Genomic DNA, 11,000 nt, shown 5'->3' with positions numbered 1-11,000 from the left:
TGACTTCCCGCTTGCTCTTTGCTTTGCCAGGTAGTGCACGAGTGACATGAACGCTCGGTAGGTGCTACCGCGGACGGTCAGAGGCCGGGTGCTCCACACCGGCCGCTAGGGCAGTGAAAATTGCCGCGCGTGAAAATAATCGCGCGCGCGATTAGTTCGAGACAGGATGCTACGTACAATTTGTCGTTTTCTCTACATGATTGTGCGCAGTGGCCGCTCGCGCGCTCTTACTTTCGGGACAGAGTCTAGACATTTGAGCACGAGCGGCGCGAACGTGATTACTTTTTTATTTCATAAATAGCGACAAAGCTCTTCCCTGTCCTTTCTTGCTGTCATTCCCCTCTATACCTCTCCGCGCTATCTTTTCCTTCACCTCCGCCGGCTGCAGCTCGCGTGCTTGAAATATTAGATGGCAACATTCTTTTCCTTCACCTTTTTTATTTTTTCTTCAAAGTAAACCACTACCAGCTATCCCACCGTGAGACACAGCGACGCCAGCGGGGGGGAACATCCCTTCTGTTGGCTTCACAAAGCGCGCCGGCCAGCCGCCTTGACGGAGGGGACGAAGGGCGGAATAAAGCCCCTTCTTCCTTGAAATGCCCGGATAGGTGCTTTGACCTTGCTGGACCCACCGTGGAGGGGTATCTCACCCGACGACCTGTTTTCCCCTGGCATCGAGGTGAATATTGTTCGCGTAACCGTTAACATTCAAGGCAAGGGTTACGGTATAACATCTATATCGTTCGCCATTTATTTTCAACAAAAAACCCACAAAAATTGTTGTACAAATAATATGTCAATGAAAAATTGTTCTTTCTATTTTTTTCTTTCTTTTGTATGCGGAATTTTGTCCGCCCACCCTAAAAACAATCCCTGGGACCGCTACTGGTGCGAGGCCTCCGGTGTCTTGGCGGTTGACGGGGGAACGACCGGGCGCGGTGGCTCCATCCCTGGAAACGCCGGCTGCTGAGACCGGAGACTGACGATGGCTGAGGTCACGTAGCTCGGGGGCAGTCCACTCGGCCCCCTTAGGTGGCGATCCACTTGCGAAGCCAGCGCGGAGCTTTGCACCGGGCCGGTCCATGTTCCACCAGCGGCGCCAGAAGCACCCGTCTCTTCGGCGCCGCTTTGTAAGCGGTGGTGCTTCGCTCCTGGCGACCGTTCGTTCGTATCCGTGTGCTTAGGGAAGCAGTAGTCCGGGGACAGCATTTCGGGAGAATGGTGGGTGATGTTGCTGCCTTCGGGAATGTGGGCGGCCGTCGTGGACTTGGGGCCTTCGACGTCACTCACGGCGGTGGCTTTGCTCTTGTGCGAAAAGTCCATTGCGTGTTCTTGACAACACTCGAGCTCCCACGAAGGGCTTTGCCCACTGGAATTTCGCTCTGTAGACGGCAGCCACGCGGCCTGCTCTTCACTCGGGAAGGGCAGGTGATCGTCGCCGTAGGTTGCCTTAGCCTTTCATTGTGCGTGTGGTCAAGATGCCTACGGAGCCCAGGATATGCTGCATGGTGAAAAAGAATGCAGTCAAAAATACGTCAAAAGGCTGCGTCTTGGGTATCAGCGGCCACATGGAGCACAACCGCATCACGGCAGCAAATCTGACAATTCTTTGCAGCATGACAGTGCCGACAACAAACGCAGCAAACGACACTGAAAGGTGTTAGCCGTTAATAGAAGCTGCATCCATTTTCACAATGCAGGTGCAGAACAGATAATGACGCATGTGTCCTCATGATGCATTCATCTTTTCGCCAGGTGCTACGCAAACTTAGGCAATATTATAGTAAAATGTACTTGCTACGCTGATATGGGTTGAGCGATAAAACCCCCGCCCTTGCTGTAGTTTCGAATTCAAATGGGCTTGCTATCGGGCTGGGCACAAATCGCGTGTGTATCACACTGCAAGAATGACAAACGTTTAAAAGTTTTGTGGAAGAACGTGCTAAAATGTTTCAAAAATAAGGCTAGAAATGCATACAGAGCTGGTTCTGTGTTGCTGCTAGATGTTTCGCGCTTGGCGCCTGCGTTATATTTACTACTGAGGCGTCTAAATGTAACAAGGCCTTATGAATGTGCAAAAAACGTTGTTGACTTATACATGGTGGCTGACATATAGCAATACGGCATCTCGTGCGTAGCATAAAGGCGCGAACCGCTGGGCTAATTCGTTTTGCATGCGAACTAAACAACGCAACTGTGCACATACATGGATATTAAAAAAACTAGGCAACACAGTGCTCAATAACAAATGACATTTATTGGGATTCTGCTAATACAATGCTTCCGTGTTGACCACTGCATTAACCACAGAGGTAATGGAGCGGATTATGTAATCCCAACGTGCAATACGACTAGGATGAGATATATGAACAAAAAATTACGACCGCAAGTGGCCGAATTATGGTAAAGTTTTCAAAAAGCTAGCGCCGGTCCTGTGCCCTTCTCTTCTGTTTTTGTCCGTTACAACCGCTATTATGCTTTCTGAAAGCGTAATCATCTAGCCTGTGTGCAAGCTGTTTTAAAAGATATAGTAACGCTATTGTTTCCGGACTCGACTGAGACATATGTGCACGGCTAACGCCAATGTGAACAGATCTCTCTGATAGCCCGAGGAAACCAGCTAAACATAATAACGAAGTAAATAGTTGTAACTGTTTCTGAAAAAGGCCTTGTTTTTTTTTTTCTTGAACGAACAATTACGCCAAGTCAACTGAGTCAGCAGACGATTCTTGCAAAATCACGGCCACTAAATCTTCTGACTGCCAGTGGATAGAAAATAAAGGGGACCTGGTTTCCAAGACCGCCCGGAACCAAGGCAAGGCAGGAAGGAAAAAAAGCGGATGACCCCAGTCAGTGGGGAAGCACTTTCCGAAGCCTGACGCTAAAACTCTTAACCCACTTGGACGTAATCTCGCCTTTAGATACAATAGCTAAACAAAACCAGCAACAAAATGCCAGCGATAAACTTATACAGCCTAATGCAAATGTTATCTCCGTAGTTCATTATCTGCTGGCATAGTTCTGAAAATTGTGGTGACGTCTTCGGGGAAACGTAGTCAGTATTAAACGGTTCCCATGTAGAAGCACTGCTGTCCTAACATTGCTTGGATTCCTACGAAAACACAAAACAACACGCTGGCCCGCTGAATGCAGGCTTATTTGCCCAACGCCCACTAGGAAGTAAAATGGCGCGTGCACTTAGCACTAACTTCTAGAAAACGAACAAGAACAAAATGCGCGACAACAAAAAATTAGTTGTTTTTATAACCGGCACCTTACTAGCGACTCATATGAAACGGTCGTTCACGTATTAAAAATAAACAGTGCAGATTTACTTCTTTGAGCTCGGGATTCTCGGATAGTCGACAGAGAAATTGAACCAGATTCGCTGACCACAGTCCACGGTCTTCCTGCAGTGGCATACGTCACCAAAATACAGACAGCGCACGTTCTGCCTTTTGGTGGCAGGAAATAAAACTGTCAAAATAAGTGCACAACCAAGAAGCTGTTAGTCTTATTGATGCCAATAGCAAATGAGAACAAATTCCAATTTAAATTTCGGCATATTTACCGCTATCTCTCGGTTTAAATTGGCAGATTAGGGGCGTATCTTTTTTTTTCTCGCGTCTTCGTGCTATTCGTATAAAGCAATAATAATATCCTATTTAACTTCGACGCCTGGACACAAAAATAATATATAAAAGCTAAATTAGTGCCCGTAATGCGCAAGGAGCGTTTATGGGAGTGCACCGTTTTGGTAGAAAACAATCACATACCGAAAAGCTGACGAAGTCGTTCCACCGTCGCAGATCACGTACAGCTCTCAACTTGTCGAAACGCGGCTATGGTGGGCTGCTTGGCAGCGATTCTCCTCCACAACTATTGGGCGTCACTGATGTACAGCCAATGGGCGGCGAGGATGCGCGCCTCCCTGTGGCCGTTCTGTCAAGTAACAAGGCAAGGGTGAAAGGTTATTTCAATGCCCTGTATTTGTACATAAGGTCTCCTCGATTTGGCTGCACTTTCTGCACTAGTTCACAAAAGTGCCGTGCCAGTGCAGTGCCAGTTCTTGCAGCGCGAGTGTAGCCTGGCACTAGTGCTGTCGGTGCAGCGGACAAATCGAGTGCAAAAGTGCCGAAACGTTCGTCTGCTGCGGCCGTGCGTTAGTATTTGTCGCGTGGTTTGACATCTGCGCGGGATTGTGCTAGCTCTATTGAACACTGCGCATTTCTTCGAAGTGGCGCATCTCGTGGAGTGGCTCAAAAATTTGTTAATTCCAAAAGGGTGAAGAATTTGACACCGTCCTTTCCGTTGCATTGTGCAAAGTGGCGCAGGACGGTCGATCGTCACCAGCCAGCCAGTCGCTTACGCACGTATACAGACACGCACGCACACGCGCGCATACACACGCGCACGTGCGCGCACTATCATTTCAGCTGTTTAGTGAGGGCACGGTGCAGATTCCGAGTCTAGCACGGGTATGCAGCCGTCTCAACCATGGTCTCAACGCCGGCATGGCCACGGAGCCGTCTGCTACGGAGCGCGCCAAGCACCTTGCACTAATTGCACGAAAAGAGAACTCGCCGAACGGCTAGTGCAAAAGTGCAGCAGAACTCGGGAGAACTCGTGCAGCACTACGTCAAATCGAGTGCCCAAGTGCAGGTGGCGCTAGCTGCACTGGCAAATCGAGGACGCGAGTGCAGCACCGCCTCAACTGGTGCAGAAAGTGCAGCCAAATCGAGGAGACCAATAGCGTATACTGCCGCCCTTCCCCTGTCCTTTCTTCTATCGCTCCCCCCTTTCTTTCCCTCTCCCTGTCTTTTTATTCCCGCTAGCTGCAACTCAGATGCTTCGAGTTTCGATGGCAGATACTGCGGCTCGCAACGCCTTTTGCTTCCATTTTTATTTTTATTAGTAATAAATAGCCACCAAGAACAGCAACAGGGGAGTAAGTTTCTGCTGCCGTCATCATACGAGAACAGAAGGAACAAGTGTGATAGTTCGGAGTAGTGGGTAATTCACTCGAGTTTCAAAAGAACCAATGGAGAAGATATAAGCGCTAAACTTAACTAAACGGCTTTATGGGTTTATGACAGGGACAAAAAAACGCCAGCCACTTCCCTCATGGCTAACTCGACGACCCACCAGCGTTGTTGTTGCGACTGAGAGAAGGGTGAAAAAGAAATTTCACGGGCCTGCCGACTGGCTCGAGCTGAGCCACCACCGCTGCCACGTGTAGGTAGATGGGAATACAAAGATATGAGCGGAAAGAGTGAAAGAACCCCACATTTGGCATACGCATAAAGATCAAGAAGACTCGGAAAGAAGGAAGACTCTCTCTGGTCACTCTCGCTCCCTATCCGTTTTGAAATTTCAAATCGCTCAGCTGTTAAGCATTGACCCGTAGCAAGCGGGGCGCGTCTTTGGCGTGTTTCGCGAGCAACTTTAACCGCGCTACCTCGGACGCTGTCATCGGCTCTGCTGCGTCAGTCACTTTGGCGTTGCCGCTGTGTTCCTTCATGTGTTGGTAGTTTAATTGGACCAAACGCTTCGACAATGTTTGGCTTTCTGTTTCTGACCTCGGAGACCTGCCCCACTCACGTGAACGCCCGCCTGTTCCTTGGACTGCGTCGATGCCGACGTGAATCCTCTTGTGTTTCAGCTTGTTACAGTCGACGACGGTAGCCGTGGTGGTTACCCTGCTGCTTGCGATCTTCGTGTGCGGAGCGGCTCAGTCACCACACCAACGTGAAACTACGAAACGGTACGCTTGCCTACGCTGCTTTCAGTTATACCAGGCGTCAAAGCTTCCGCTGTGGCTCAGTGCTTATGGCACTCGGCTGCTGACCCTAAAGACGCGGGTTGGATCCTGGTCGTGACGGTCGAATTTCTAGAGGCTCGTGTACAGAACGAATTCCGTGCACGTTAAAGAACATCGGGTGGTCGAAATTTACTACGGCGTTCCCGTAGCCTAAGTCGATTTGGGACGTGAAACCCTCCTAACCCATAAACAATTACCAGGCGTCAGTGAAATGAGGCGTCGCAGTGTGGATGGCGTGGTCTCCGCTTCGTCTCTTTGGTAACTGTTATTGGGTACGGAGACGAGTACAGTAACCAAATTTGACAAAGAGCCGAAACGTCGCGGGAGGCTGTATACCAATCGAAGGGATGCGAGTGTGGTCAATGGCAAAAGCAGGTGAATGGAAATTCATATACAAAATTTCTCTTTATTTTACTGGACTGTTTTGCTGTCATGGAATAGGTTCCGTTTGAATGCGTATTGATGCTATTCAATTTCACACCAACAGGAGTACCATGAAAGTCGTGTCCCAGGCAATGGAGAATGATTTGCAAGGCAACTTATGCTTGTGCCTTTTATATTGGATGGAATATGTGTCCCCAGGAAAGCTGATTCAAAATTTTCAACCTCGACTGTAACCATGCGTCTATTTCTACTCTACAGTTGTCAGCACGTCTGTGTAGAGCTCTCGAAAGGCCAGCTTTTGCCTGCATATACATGTGCTGCGTCTACTGATAACCTATGGTTTGTGATAGCGTGCATCTGGGCACGCTTCGCCGCCCTGGTGACACTGCCATCATCACTATCGCCGCGCAGGTCCGCCGCCGCGATCGCCGGTAAAGGCGTTGCAGCACGCGGAACCAAAGCCGAGATAACACGCCTGGACGCACGCTGCAGCAAAAGTTTTCCGAAATGTTTTATTTCGCAATTCCGTTTAATTACCACGGTATTGATTAGATGAAGAAGTGGGAAAGTGAGAACACACTGGGCGTGTTTTATATATACCTCACTGACACAACGGCGTTATATAAGACATACTGCAGGACGCAAGCATACACAACTCAAGGCAGGCAAAACGGCCTATATAGGTGTAATTTACCATCTATTGCAAGCGCAATGTGCTGTGTACTTCACGTCTATCGCTCGCAGAAGTCAAGGAGTTGAGGAAGGGTGGGGGTGAATGAACGGCTAATTATTCCGTTCAATTACATCCCCGCCTTGACCTGCAGCATGTAGCGGCAAGGAAAATGGAACCAATGCCAGAGCTCAGCGCCGACATTCGCAAGCATGCTGATGCGGATCGTAAGAGCGCAATCTCCTCCCTGGCGTCTTTAAGCTCGGACATCAGCTTTTTGTTATCAATCATGGCCTTCTCCAGCTCTGAGATGAGCTTTGCGTTTTGAACTCCCATCTCAACGAGCAGGTCGGCCCTGGCGTCCTCCCTGGGCTTCTTGGCATCCCGGGACTTCCTGGAAGCTTCGTTGATCTTCCTGCATCGCTCCAAATAAGCCGTGTCCTTGTGGTCTTTCGGACGAGAACTCCGGCGTCTCATCGGACCGGCGGTGCTGGCGCGTTGCTCTGGAGTACCCCCCACGCAGGCAGAACCGCCAGTGGCGCAGTGAGCGACCGCGGAGGGAGACGAGTTGCTGCTGTCAGGAGATGTACGGATGTTCGTCTCAGTGCTCGATCCTGAGGATCTGATGGCGTCGTTAGTGCAGTTCCGGCCGACCTGCGACGTATCCTTGGCCGATGACTGTGTGGGCGTCGGTTGACTCCTGGACGACTCGTGACTCCTGGAACGCCTACTGGAGAGATAGCGCATATACTTAACACTAACTGCTGGAAAACGAACAAGAACAAAATGCGCGACAAGAACAAAAAAGTTAGTTGTTTTTATAAGCGACCCCTTAGTAGCGACTCGTATGAAACGGTCGTTCATGTAATTAAAATAAACAGGGCAGATTTGCTTGTTTGAGCTCTGGGTTCTAGGATAGTCGACAAAAAAAAACTGAACCAGGTCAACTGACCGCAGCCTTCCTGCAATGGCATACGTCACCAACATGCAGACGGTGCACGTTCTGGCTTTTGGTGGCAGGAAATAAAGCTGCCAAAATAAGTGCACAAACAAGAAGCTCTAACTCTTATGATGCCAACAGCAAATGACAACAAATTCCAATTTGAATTTCTAGACATTTACCACTGTCCCTCGGTTTACATTGGCAGACTAGGGGCGTACCTTTTTTCTCGCGTCTTCGTGCCATTCGTAAACACCATAAATAATATCGTAACTATTTAAAGTCGACGCCTACACACGAAAAATAATATACAAAAGGCAAAAAGAAAATCGCGCAAGGAGCGGTTATGGGAGTGCCCAGTTTTGGTAGAAAACACTCACGTACCGAAAAGCTGACGAAGTCGTCCCACCGTCGCTGATCACGTACTGCTCTCAGTCAGCCTAAACCCGGCTATGGTGGGCTGCATGGGAGCGATTCTCCTCCACAACTATTGGGCGTCACTGATGTACAGCCAATGGGCGGCGAGGATGCGCGCCTCCCCGTGGTGGTTGCGTCAAATGACAAGGCAAGGGCGAAAGATTATTTCAATGTCCTGTATTTCTACATAGCGTATATTGCCGCCGTATACCCCTGTCATTTCTTCTATCGCTCCCCCTTTCCTTCCTTCTCCCTTTTTTTAATTCCCGCGAGCGGCAGCTCAGGTGCTTCTAGTTTCGATGGCAGATACTGCGGTTAGCAACGCCTTTTCCTTCCATTTTTATTTTTTATTAATAATAAATAGGCACCAAGCACAACAACACGGGAGTAAGTTTCTACTGCCGTCATTACACGTGAACAGAAGGAGCAAGATTGCTAATTCGGATTAGTGGGTAATTCAGGTGAGGTTCAAAACAACCAAGGGACAAGAGACAAGCGGTAAAATTAACTAAACGTTTTTATGGGGCTATTGCAAGGACACAAAAAAACGGCTGCTACTTTCCTCCTGGCTAACTCGACGACCCACCCGTATTGTTGTTGCGACTGAAAGAAGGGTGAAAATGAAATTGCACGGGCCTGTCGACTGGCTCCAGCTGAGCCACCACCGCTGCCACGTGTAGGTAGAGGGGAATTCAAAGATATGAGCGGAAAGAGTGAAAGAACCCCACATTTGGCATACGCATAAATAGCGAGAAGACTCGGAAAGAAGGAAGACTCTCTCTCTGGTCACTCTCGCTCCCTATCCGTTCTGAAATTTCAAATCGCTCGGCCGTTAAGCATTGACCCGTAGCAAGCGGGGCGCGTCTTTGGCGTGTTTCCCGAGCAACTTATAAGACGCGTTGCTTCGGGCGCTATCACGAGCTCTGCACCGTCAGTCACTTCGGCGTTGTGTTGCTTCATGTGTTAGTAACTTGGCTGCGATTCAGCAAAAACGCTCCGACAGTGTTTGGTTTTGGGTTCATAACCTCGGAGACCTGCCCCACTCACGTGAGCTCCCGCTTGTTTCTTGGCCAGTGTCGATGGTCTGCCTACGTGAATCCTCTTGTGTCAGATTGTTACACTCGACGACAGTAGCCGTGGTGGTTACCTACGCGTGCGGCGCGGCTGAGTCACCACACCTACGCGAGACGACGAAAGGGTACGCTGTCTTGCACTGCCTTCAATTACCGCCGGCGTCAAAGCCTCCGCGGGGGCTGAGTGGTTATATCGCTCGGCTGCTGACCCGAGAGACGCGGGTTCCATCCCGGCCGCGGCGGTGCAATTTCGATGGAGGCGAAATTGTACAGGCCCGTGTACTGTCCGATGTCAGTACACGCTAAAGAAACCCAGGTGGTCGAAATTTCCGGAGAATTTCACTACGGCATCCCTCATAGCCTGAGTCGCGTTGGGCCGTGAAACCTCCATAAACCATAAACAATTACCAGGCGTCAGTGAAATAAGGCGTCGCACTGCGGTTGGCGTAGACTCAGCTTCGTCTCTTTGGTAACTGTTATTTGGATACGGAAACAACTACAATCAAGAAATTTGACAAATAGCCTCCTGAAACGTTGCTGGAGACGGTAGACCACGGTGTTAAAAGTACTTAAAGTACTTCTAACACCGTGCTGTAGACCAAGCGAAGGGCTGCGAGTGTGGTCAATGGCAATAACATGTGAATGAAAATGCATATGCAATATTTCGCTTTCTTTTACTGGAATGTTTTGCTGTCATGAAATGTGTCCAGTTGGAATGCGTATCGATGCTACTCAATTTCACGCCAACAGGAGTATCATGAAAGTCGTGTCTCAGACAGTGCAGAATGATTTGCAAGGCAAATTATGCTTGGGCATTTTGTATTGCATGCAATATCTGCGTCGCAAAAGAATCTGTTTCAAAATTTGTAACTTCGATTGTAACCACGTGCCTATTTCTACTGTACAGTCGTCCGCACATCTGTCTAGAGTGCTCGGAAGGCCATCTTTTGGCTGCACATACTATAAAAGCTGCCATGCATGTTAGCTATCATTAGCACACATCAAAGCGCACGAGTCCGACTTTCAGCTGGACAAGTGTGGTCTCCAGCATGCGGCTAATCGCACAGCTAATGAATTTCGTTCACGATAACGCGTCCTGGAGAATTTTGTCGCCGACTGTACATGCGCTAAGCCTGCTGATAACGTCTGGTTTGAGATAGCGTGCATCTGAGCATGCGTCGCCTTCCTGATGACACTGCCATAATCACTATCGCCGCGCCAGTCCGTAGCCGCAATTGCCGGTAAAGGCCGATTCACACGACGGACCGTTAGCCCGCGGCCCGCGCACTACGTGTGCATACGTCAGCACTTTGAGGGGCGCGCTGTCGGCCGCCATCCATCCATGCATCCAGCGCGCCTCTCAAAGTGCTGACGTATGCACACGTAGTGCGCGGGCCGCGGGCGAACGGTCCGTCGTGTGAATCGGCCTTAAAGGAGTTGCAGCTTGCGGAACCAAAGCCGAGATAACACGTCTGGACCCACGCTGCAGCAAAAATTTTCCGAGAAGAACTTTTATTTCCGAAATTCTGTTTGATGATGATGAAGTGGTAAGGTGAGAAAACACTGAGCGTGCATTACATATACCTCAAAGAAACACAGGTGTTATACAAGACATACTGAAGGACGAAAGCATACACCAGTCAAGACGTGTAAAACGGCCTAGATCGGTGTCATATACCGTATATCTCAAGCGCA

This window comes from Amblyomma mixtum, chromosome 3 (assembly GCF_055824585.1).
Source record: "Amblyomma mixtum isolate Tamu chromosome 3, ASM5582458v1, whole genome shotgun sequence".
Classification (NCBI taxonomy): Eukaryota; Metazoa; Arthropoda; class Arachnida; order Ixodida; family Ixodidae; genus Amblyomma; species Amblyomma mixtum.
Note: the sequence above shows the minus strand (reverse complement) of the source record.